At 40.7% G+C, this 11,570-nt stretch overlaps 1 protein-coding gene across 1 annotated transcript in view; it reads left to right on the top strand.

Annotated features, from left to right (window-relative positions):
• Positions 1-2,871: 2,871 nt before the first annotated feature.
• The window catches only part of SCML2 (Scm polycomb group protein like 2), a 121,140-nt gene continuing 112,441 nt past the window's right edge, over positions 2,872-11,570 (top strand). The window contains exon 1 of the mRNA XM_070365948.1: positions 2,872-3,033. The gene's annotated coding sequence lies outside the window, so the exon portion shown is untranslated. The remainder of the gene's footprint in view (positions 3,034-11,570) is intronic.

Here is an 11,570-nt window from a genome sequence, read left to right as displayed (position 1 = left end):
GATGTTCTGACCTATGCTAAGGTTAAAAAGCAGTCTTGAGTTTATTTTTGCAAAGGGAGAAAAGTAAGGTACAAGTAAATAAAATAATTTTTATTGGATGTCTATATACACTTTGCTGACAAAGGTCTGTATAGTCAAAGCCATGGTTTTTCCAGTAGTCATGTACAGATGTGAGAGCTGGACCATAAAGAAGGCTGAGTGCTGAAGAACTGATGCTTTCAATCTGTGGTGCTGGAGAAGACTCTTGAGAGTCCCTTGGACAGCAAGGACATCAAACCAATTAGTCCTAAAGGAGATCAACCCTGAATATTCATTGGAAGGACTGAGGGTGAAGTTCTAATACTTTGGCCGCCTAATGCAAAGAGCCAATTCACTGGAAAAGACTGATGCTGGGAAAGATTGAAGGCAGGAGAAGGGGGCGACAGAGGATGAGATGATTGGATGGTATCATGGATACTTAATGGACATGAGTTTCAGCAAATTCTGGGAGTTAGTGAAGGACAGGGAAGCTTGGAGTGCTGCAGTTCATGGGGTCTCAAAGAGTCAGACACGACTGAGCAACTGAACAAAATACATGGTCTATAACAAAAGCATATGATTGATGACTAAGTTGGAAGGGATAGGGACGTTTCAAGTGTATATTCAGATGCTGATTCTGGCACCTATTTGGGATGTAATGTTACATTTCCTCTTCCATAAAATGGGAATAAGAACTTTGTGAAAGAATGTTAGGAATATTGAAAATTATGTATCTAAAGAGGCTATCATGATTCTCAGCACTTGGTAGGTGCTCAATAGATGGTGGCTGTTATTGTTAATAACATTTAATATAACAAGGAGACTCTTCTATAAATGCCTAGGTGATCACAGTCATTGAGAAGATATTCTAATATAGATAATGTGAATTACATTATTAGAATTAGGGCTTCAGTAATTTCATGGGAAATATGGGAAGTAGATGAGGCATTCTTGAAACAGGCAGTTTATAATCAGAGTACTATTTCTACAATTTAATAAATGGTCCGTATGTGTAAGAGTCTTAAGTGATAAGTCTTTCAGAGAATGTAGGATGAATTTCAGATATTTCTACTGCATCAGGATTAGAAAGACAATGGCCAGTAATTAAAAATTTACCCCCCTCAGTAGCCCATACTAAGGGTTTGCTAAGATTAAACTTAAATGTTTATTTTTTTTCTGTTAAAGGTAACTTTCTAGCTTTTAAAAACATTTTTGAACCTTCATCTTAGACCATTTCAACTTTTCCTCCTATGTGATAATATACAACTGATGCAACAAATCTCACTTTAATATTTGCACCTGAACCAGTGAACCAGTGAAGTTGTTCAGTCGTGTCCGATTCTGCAATCCCATGGACTGTAGCCTACCAGTCTCCTCCATCCATGGAATTTTCCAGGCAAGAGTAATGGAGTGGGTTGCCATTTCCTTCTCCAGGGGATCTTCCTGACCCTGGGATAGAACCCAGGTCTCCCGCATTGCAGGCAGATGCTTTACCGTCTGAGCTACCAGGGAAGCCCTAGTTTGCACCTAATAATGGCCTAATTTTTCTATTTTCATCTTCAAATTTTCTTGAATTTTGCACTAAGATTTATTTATTCATTTTAAAGGACGCAATTTGATCTTGTGCTATTTTCTAGTGTTTAGATACAATAAATAATACTTTAATTTGGTCCTTGTTTAACATTGCATAAGTTGTGTCCTATGAAAATAATTTTATTCTGCATTGTAGAAAATGGATATATTCCACATTTAAAAAAAAAAAATTCGGTTTCTATTCCCGAATTATGATTTTAAAACTCATGTCCTAAGTAAAACTCATGTACTAAGTTAAGCAGATCATGGATGGAAAACCTTCATTCTACTTTTGAAAAAAGTTGTAGAGAGAAAGGCCTGCCAATGGTTTACTTTTAGCTAACACAGCACATTGTATTATTTTTCAGACAAAAGTTTTAAATCTGCCTATACCCAACCTCACAACGAGGAATGGGATGTTTTTCTCTGGTTTTTTGTCTGCTACATTTTGTGCCGGGAGAGATTCCCTTTGGAGCTTTTTTTTAACGCCCGCCCCCTGCCCCTAGTTGCGACCTCCACCTGCGCAAACCGTTGGGTTCCGGGCCAGGGAATTGAGCAGAGGAGACCCCAAAACCCACTCTCGAAGACGCTCCCGAGTACTTTCAAGCCTGTGAGCGAATTATTTTACTCTCCAGGTTAATCTAGTTCCCGTTAGCTCAAGCCTGGGTTTAAAGGAACAACTAAATCTGGAATGTGGAGCTGGAGGGGATTGCTGGCAAAAACTCATGGAAAAAAAAGAAAAGCTGTTTCGAGGACTATGCTGCAACCCGCGAAGGAGTGGCTTTGCTCAAGCTGCTCTAACGAACTGCTTTTTCCTTGCTCATCGAATTTGCTCGAGCTCCTAGGGAAGCGCCTGCCTTTTCGGTGCGTGGCCAGGGTGGGCGGTGGCCGAGAGTCACAGTCGATGGCTAAGGGGAAAGCATTCCCCTTGGATGAAACTTGATGCACATCCTGAGCTCCGAGTTGGGGGCCCACCACGGTCTTGGGTGCAGGGGCTGCGACTTTTTTTTATTTTTATTTTTGGCGGGAGGGCAGATTGGGGCGGGGTTGCGGGGAACGGACGAGGGAAAACTGCCAAGGTCTTGCCCGGGTTTGCAGAGTCTCACTGTTGGACACCGGCCGCAGGAGCTTCCGGCAGAGCCCCCGGCTCGGGCCCCGCACGCGGCAAACGGTCAAAGTGCGCGGCTGCGGCAACCGCAGGGCACGCGGACGGAGGGGAGGGGGCGGGGCCGCGGTGGCGGTTGCGGGGCATGCGCGGCTTCGCGCGCGGCTTCTCAAACATGGCGGCGGCGGTGTGAAGACCGGTGCTGGCTCGCGGGATCTGTGTGATAGAATTTCGCTCTTTTCGCCGACGAGACTCGAGGTGTGAGGCGACTCCGGGCTCCGTGAAGACCAGAGAGGAGGAGTTTTGGCGTTCTGGGCTCTGGCTGTTTTCCGCGGAAGGTAGGGAGTCTCCGGCGGCGCGTCCCCCGCGAGGAACGCCCCCTCAACGCTCCGCGGGGTCCGGCCCCAGATCGGTCCCTCACTCCAGTCAGCCACTCTCCGAGGCTTAACCCCAAAGGTCCCCTACCCCTCGGTGGCCTCGCCCCCAAGGCCGGGACTCCCCTGCCCCGCGTAGCGCTTTCCGCGACGCCCCTCAATCGCTCTCGCGCCGCCCCTCACACTTGGGGCCCGGTCGCCCGGCACCGGCCCATCCCGCCCGCGGCGTTCGGAGGCCTCACTCCAACGGTCCCCTGACCCGAAGCGCGGACAGCACCTTCTAGAGCATCCTCCGCCCGTGGGTGGGGCCGGGCTGGGGTCCCGGGACAACGCAGGTGGGCGGCGGGGCTGAGGAGTAGGGATGACTTTGGTAGTCTGTGCTGAAACTGGTCCCGGAGTTTTCCGGAGACTTGTGAGAGAACTTTTGGAGTTTCTGAAGGAAATGTCAGTTGGGAAGGATGCGCTTGTGGCCGAGCGCGGGCTTGGGCCCCGGTGCCAGGTGTGTACGTTAGACTCGCGGCCCGGGACTCGGGGCGGATGGGTTGAGGGCAGCGCTGGTGCCTCGCTCTCGGGGGAGATAGGGGGCGGGAGGGCGCGGCAGGCTCTGGCGGTGGGGTGCGGGTGGGAGTGGGGGGCCGAAGAGTGGGTCTGCTGCTCTCAGGAACGGCGAGGCGGCCGCTGCGGTATCGCGGCAAGACTGGGTCGCAGGACCACTGTTCTTTTTCGAGATAGCGTTCTCGCTTTTTCCACCTGGATAGTGGTTGTGCTACATTCTAGTGTGAATCGCCAGGGGGAGAGCGAGTAGGAGAGTTGAATAGATTTTGCGTCTTGAAGTTGTACGTAACTTTGAGGGCTGAGCTGTAAATTCGCGCCGCCTTCCCCTCGTCCCTCACCCCAAATGTTAGGGCAGCACAGGTAGTGACAAGTTTACGTTTAAAACTATTGATTTTTTTTTTTAAAGGTTGTAATACATTTGTCATTCATTATAAAGTGTGATTACAATTTGGAACTAGCCTCTACTTTGAAGAATTAGATTAGCATTTACAACTTACCTGTAGGTTGACTTTAGGACAGACGTCTCTAAGAGTGCGTGGGGCGGTTAGGAGGGGAAACTGAGGCAGAGAAAGTGAATACTTCCTTATGAGTATATGATATACAAAGTTATTGGAGATGGTTTTCTTTCCGAGATGTTCATATGTCTGTTTTGGGGAAAGAGTATTATAAAATGTGTAACATTTATGCAGTACAACTTCCTATGACAATCAGTTGTATTTTAACTATAACTTATAGACGCATATTTATTTTTTTTTCAATAACACTGCTTGGAAATGTTCAATAAGGACAGTTTTGCCTTTCTTACCATTCTTTTTCTTACTCATTAAATGTGTTTCCAAGGATGAATGTTTTCTTTAACTATGTGGTTTTGTATATTCAATGGCAGGAATGTGAAAATAGCTTTTGGAATTGAGTCCATTTGGGATTTTGAGACTAGAGTTCATCAGTACTTACATGATGCCTTGAATTTGTTTGTCTGTGTCTTTATCCATATTCTTCAAAACAGTCAGATGGGTTTTTTTCAAAAACTTAGCCCAACAGTACTTTCAGTGGCTCTGTCATTTTTGAGTAAATTTCATGTATATCACACAACCTCATGATCTTCCAAGGATGTATACCTGTTTCCCCCCAGAGAACCTGATTTGTTTTGAAATTAATACTTTGAAAAAAGATTAATGTGGGCAAACTACATTGTTAATGTGTGAGGATGCTTTAAAGTTAATGATGTCATATGTACAAAAAAACTGGAGTCAGTCTTAAAGAGGTGATTTTTCTCTTGAGGCAGCAGTTGGTCAGTCCTTTTGATTTATGGTTCAATCAACACATCTTTATTAAGTACCTGTGCTGTCTGTAGTATGGCGTTCAGTTCAACCTACTGCTGTGTGTGCTGGTTTCTAGGGTGTTTAAGGCTTCCCATTAGTAGTTTATTACTGAAAATCTCAAGATTATAGTTAAGAAAATCATTATGAATGTAGAACAAGTAGTCTTTTTCTTTCAGTGGCAAATTCAGGGAGTCAGTGTTTTGGTCATAATTCTCTAAACAAAATTTGAGTCTTAATTTGAATTATTTCTGACTTATGTGATATTAACTTTATTCCTCTTTTGTTATGATTATACACAGCTATATATATATTTTAAAATAATTTTATGTATTTATTTTTGGCTGTGTTGAGTCTTCACTGCTGTGCCAGCTTTTCTCTATTTGTGGCCAGCAGGGGCTACTCTGTAGTTGCGGTGTATGGGCTTTTCATTGTGGTGGCTTCTCTTGTTGCAGAGCATGGGCTCTAGGCATGCAGGCTTCAGTAGCTGTGGTACATGGGCTCAGTAGTTGTGGCTCCTGGGCTCTAGAGCACAGGTTCAGTACTTGTAGCCATAGGCTTAATTGTTCCACCGCCTGTAGAATCTTCCCGTACACAGGATCGAACCTGTGTCTCTTGCATTGGCATGCAGATTCTTTACCACTTAGCCGCCAAGGAAGCCCAAAGCTATATATTTTTATGAGAGATTGTTTTTTTGGGTCAAACAGATGTCATACTGGTTAGGCTTGAGGGAGAAAATGAATTACTGGTATAAATTGAAATCAGTATGGGTTCTGAAGAGTGGGTATTTTTTAATGTTAAGTAACTTCTATGACTGAGTAGTTTAGGCTGTAACTAGATATTAAGTGACAATTTAGAGCCCTTTCTTTTTTTCATAACATTTCAGAAGTCTCTATGAGCTAAAAAATAACAAGGGTTATGATGGTCAGCTATAAGCCAGATGTGACTCTCATTTTCTTTAGGGTTTGTTCCTTTTTAGCTGCCTGCCTGTTCCTCCCAGATGCTTCCTATCACCCCTCTTCCTGCCCCTGTTCCCTTTGCTGTTGGTGTCTGTTTCCGCATCAGTGAAATGGTCAGGGTAATCCTGCACTGCCTCACTGAGAAATAATTGATGATAGTAAAGTGCCTTGTGAAGGCTGAGTAAATGCCAATTTTTTTGAATGAGAATGATGTAGCCCCTTGTTTCATTTAAGGAAGGCCCAAATCCCAATTTTAGCTTGAGCTCTTAGAATGTGGGGAGAGAGGGAGGGAGGAGGAAAATTGCACTTGAAAATTTACTGCCCCCTCCCCCCGTTTTGGTTAATAGAAATGACTGTTGGAACTTTAGAAACTGGAACACTGAAGGGTGCAAAGGATCCTTTGCTATTTGAGTCATTAGTCACCTCAATTTTTGTGTTTTTTTTTTTTTTTGCCAGGTTACTCTGTCTGTTCCTTTTTATGTTTATGCCAAGTGTGAATGGAAATATGAGGTCATGTTCTCTTTTAGCTCATCTCCCTGGAAGTCAAATTGTCTCTTCCTAGTAATATTCCAGGTTTTTAGGATATGTAAGATATGAATTAAGTGAACTCTGCTAGCCATCAGCTAGTAGAGCTGTGAGGTTATGGTATGAATATTGGTCTGGCATTACCAGGTATTTTGTAGTTTGGAGTGAGAAAATCAAATACCCTTAGGAATTTAAGGAACATTATTAATGTCTGAAAATTACTACATCCATCATATCTTAGAATTTGAAGTGATTATTGATTTTAGGAAGCAAAAGCCTGGACGTTTTGAAAACGGCAGATGTGGGTCAGTTTGAAAGAAAAAGTTTACCCTACCTTAGCTTGGGCTCTTAATCTTTATAATCCTTTTGTCTTGGGGAAATAAATGAGAGAAACCACTGTTGTTTATTTTAGATTAAAATAGCTTGGCATGATTTAGTGGCAAGTAAGTTTTCTAGGCTCTAACTAGTTTGGGCTTTGGTTACTCTTAAGAGTAGAAATGCCTTTACTGTAGTGATAACATTTTTTAAGATACCAGAGGTGACGGTTCTTAAAGTAGGCTAACTTCATAAAATTTAAAATAAAAATTAAGATTTGAAATATGCATGTGCTGTTTGGTTTTCATGAGGAAGGCATTTTTGCTTATTTTGTCTTTATGTTGTCTAATATAAGTAATCCTTGGTTACTTTAGAAATAATAATACTAGTTATTTTTATGCTAAGTGACTTCTACTAAACATATATCCCTAAACTTTTCTCTTGCTTTCATTTTTTAGGCATGTGGTGGAAAGGTTTTAAAGAAATGAGAATATCTTACTGTGTTAACAGTGAAAGATTTAAGGCTCCTATAAGCAGTTTATATGATGGTGCTGTTCAGTTTAATTTCATATTCATCTGACATAGACTAGTGAGTTTCTTATTTAACTAAGGAGTTAAAAAAAGAATATGCTTTGTATGAGTAAAGAGCTGGGAAACATTTGAAGGTAGAGAGTATTTGACTACCTACTACTTGTGACCTGTGTTTATGGCTGTGACTCTGCCTCTTCCTAAGTTTATAGGAGCAAATTGTTGTAAGAGCGGAAAGAGTGCCCACCTTTTATGGTAACGTGCCATTGTAAACTTCAGAAGGGACAGATATATTGCAATTCTAGGGCATATCTTGAGAACACTTTCTTTTCTCAGGAAAGGTGATGGAATTCTCTTTGCTTTTTGTGTTTAGAATACATATTTGATTTTTCTCGACCTCTGTTTCTCATAAGGGTTAACTGGTGCTGAACTCCAGACAAACAGCTCTATTTGCTTGGGTACCTTGTAGCCTTGACATAGTCTTATAAGCAGATGTATTGACAAACTTCTTTTAGTTTTAAATTAAGCAGTGAGTGAATCACATGTTTCTTCGGTTCTCTTGCCTCCCTGAATACAGTTGTAAACTTGTGCCCTTTGCTGTGAAACTGCCTTTTTTTTTTGTTTTGAAAGATGTGAAGTATTATTTGGAATGTTTTCCAATATACTTTAAAGGTTTTTGAAAGGTAATGATCATTATTCTCTGTTTTTTATTAATTTGGTAGAATTTGATAAACTGTTCAAATGAACTACACTGTCTTTGATTATTAAAAGAATTAAAATATAGTACTCAGTAATTTAAATACATTTATATATTGCTTGGTTTTAGATTATAGACTTGAGATTTTTTTGTGTTGAGATTTTGAGAGATTGTAGAAATATTTAAATAGGTCATTTACTGACACCTGCTTCATGTTTGAAGTATGGTCAGGGATGTTTAGTTTTCTGGTCACTTCAGATTATGGTTTATTACTTGCTTTTCTGTAATCTGTTGTCTAGCAGGGATTGTTGCTGTCATCATTTCCATTATTTCTTGTAGGGCCAGTGTTAGAAACCATAAATCTAGACGTGATAATAGCAACAGGCTGTAACCTGACCCAATTCTTTTGTCACAATGTTCGCACTGAGAGCTGCCCGTAGTAAATTGACATGCCCGGCTATTAACTTCAGTCATCTGCAAATGTCTGTGGGCAGCAGGTCTTTGGGCAATTAGCCTGTGGCTGTGCTTTAAAACCTTAGGAATTTACAACTATAAACTGGGATTTTGGCAGCTCTTTCATTTATCTGTTTTCTGACATGACATACTTTTTAATTAAATGCATAGATTTCATATATGTATTGTTTTAAAATTGTAGGGGATTAATTATTTAACTTGAGACTTTAATTCTTTAGATAAATTAAAAATTCTTAAAAATAGTTGTTTTCTTCTTGAGTTTGCTTTGACACAGAAAAATAACTAATTTCTAATTCGTTGGGGTCAGACTTTACTGAAGCATAATTAAAACTGCTCCTCCAGGAAACTTGTTTTGATACATCTTCACTGCTAAAAACATTGATTTTGATTATTCACAATTCAGAGATGGGATTTTATTTTTAAAGGTAATTGCAGCCTTAGAATTGAAGTGTTTTCCTGATTAATTTGATAAATATATCAGAAAATGGGAAATTTGATTACTGAGTAAATCGAGTAGGTGCTTGTGAAATCTTAAAGTGATGAATCATGTCCAGTTCAAAACTTAAGCTGTGCAATGGATATCCTACAGTTGTCTCTCTGTATCCATGGGGTGTTGGTATCAGGACCCCCTCAGATATCAAAACCTACAGGTGCTCAAGTACCTTATAAAATGGATTAGTACAGTCAGTCCTCTGTATCCATGGGTTCTGCATCTGTGGATACCGAGGACCAACTGTATACACTTTTTGAAACTGTATCAAGGTAATCATCTTACCAGGAACAAATTTTTAGTTAAAAGAGGCAGCTTCTCTTTGTCAATGGAAAATATATAGCTATAATATATTTAAATTAAATCAATAAGTGCTTTTGCATTTTGGTGTAAATGTGCAGTACTTCTTGAAATCAAAATAATAAATTTTTCATGTCAAAATGAAAAACTTAAAGGTGTTGTTTTATGCAGTTAATTTAGACTCCCTGTTATCTTGCATATTGACTGAGCAATAAAGAACTTTTGCATTTGTGTTTCAAGTTTGAAAACAGTATCTTTACAACAAGGTAGACTTAGAAGCAGCAGCAGCAGCAGACTAAAAAGGAAAAAGCATTCTACCTGTGCTATTTCATTAAGAGTCTGTGGTGACTTATGTGTGTATATAACTTTGACCGCCTATTTCAACCTTTTCTTTAAAACCACCAGCAACCATATGTTCAAGGCTTTTAGCCTTGAAACTTCTTATACTTTTGATTATGCTCAAGGGGATATAATGAAATATTTTTGCCACTAAATTATTTTGTGTGTAGGTTCTGTGTCTTTTCTCTCTTTTTTGTGAATATTGGTTTAAAGCACGTGTTTTAGTTCAACTGTTATGTAGTTGGAATTTATAAACTGAATTCTGGTACAGCATAGTACACATAGTTCTCCTTGGAAAAATACTTATAATAACAACATTTGTATTGGGGCCTGTCTTTTTGAGACTTCAAACATTTTAGAAATCAAATTCAGAGTAAAAAAAAAATGAAGGTCTATCAGATGTTGGAAAGGAGGAAGTTGTGGGAGTGGGGGACTGTCTCAGATCCCACAGAATTTTATCCTTGGCCCATTGATTTAGACTCTAAGCTATAGAGTAGACATTGCAGGAGAGAATGGAGAACAATGACAGCCAAAAGAAAATCTCACCAAAATTTTTTTTTAAAACTACGGTATTCTAGGACTATATGGTTTAGATATAAGCATAATGTAGCACAACAGATTTACTAATTTAGCAAACATTTTGGGGGCCCTACTCTGTGATAGACCTGGTGGATAGATATTACAGAATACAAAAGTGAACCAGAGTAGGTTTCTAGTAGGGTACACGCATTTAGCAGGAGCTCAGTAGGTGACAGCTCTTAGTATTTATTATTACCACTGCCAGCACCACCATCAGTAGACCCCAGGGACCATAATCTTCATTTTTTCCTGTCTTCAAGGATCCATTCTGTGCAGGGTGTCTGTCTCCTTACTTCTCCCTTGTAAAGCAGGAACAGTGTTTGGAGCTCTGTCTTTTGTTTTGGTGTCTGACACACCTAGATTTGAATCGTTTTTCTTTCACTACTTTATTTCTAAGCTTCAAGAATCAACAGAACTTGGTAACTGATAAGATATTGGACAGAGGAATAGGATACTCAATGCTATGCTAAGTCACTTCAGTCATGTCTGACTCTGTGCGACCCCACAGACGGCAGCCCACCAGGCTCCCCCGTCCCTGGGATTCTCCAGGCAAGAACACTGGAGTGGGCTGCCATTTCCTTCTCCAGTGCATGAAAGTGAAAAGTGAGATGACTTCTAATTCAGAAAGATTGGTAGTTTGTAATGTCTAGAGTAGGCAGCAGAGGGAGAGAAACTCATTTTGGAGGGCAAAAGAGTTTGATTTTGTTTGTTGCTTTTTTTTGGCCATGCCATGCGACTTGCCGGATATTAGTTGCCCAACCAGGGCTGGAACCTGGGCCCTCTGCAGTGGAAGCTGAGAGTCCTAACCACTGGACCTCCATGTATCCCCAGAATTTGATTTTTAGAAGTATGTTGTATTTGATGTTGTGAGGCATTCAGAGTGATGTTCACTTGGCTAGAGTAGACATTTTGGAGAGAGGTTGGGACAAGAGGCTTTGATATAGGAGTTATCCACATAGAAATTTGCATGAACCATGAAATAGAATGAGATTCTAGATTCTAAAAGTTTCTAGAATGTAGAGAAAGAGACTGAGTGACTAGAGAAGATCAATGGCTAGGAGAGCGAGAGGAAGTAGACACAGAGGGATAATAGATGTAGGACAACCAGGGAATAAATAACACGTGGGGCTCAAAGAGGAGAGGTGTCTGGGTTGATGGATCTATCACAGAGGGCTCCTAAAGTGTCAAGGAGAAGTATGACTCAGTGCTGAAATAGGGTTTGATGTTTGAGAGGTAACTGGGGCCTTGGAAAGCAGTTTTAGAAGAGGGAATGTAGAGGCCAGATCACAGAAAGTGAGGGAACCCAGCAACTCTGTATTATGGGTGTTATCATTATATTTATTACCAAAACTCCGGTCATCAGGAAAGATTACTTTGGTAAAGATATAGTTGAGAATCTTTTCTACACCTATAAAAATTCA

This window comes from Bos mutus, chromosome X (genome assembly GCF_027580195.1).
Source record: "Bos mutus isolate GX-2022 chromosome X, NWIPB_WYAK_1.1, whole genome shotgun sequence".
In the NCBI taxonomy this organism is placed as follows: Eukaryota; Metazoa; Chordata; class Mammalia; order Artiodactyla; family Bovidae; genus Bos; species Bos mutus.
The sequence above is the reverse complement of the archived record's forward strand: the minus strand, read 5'-3'. Positions and strand labels throughout refer to the sequence as shown.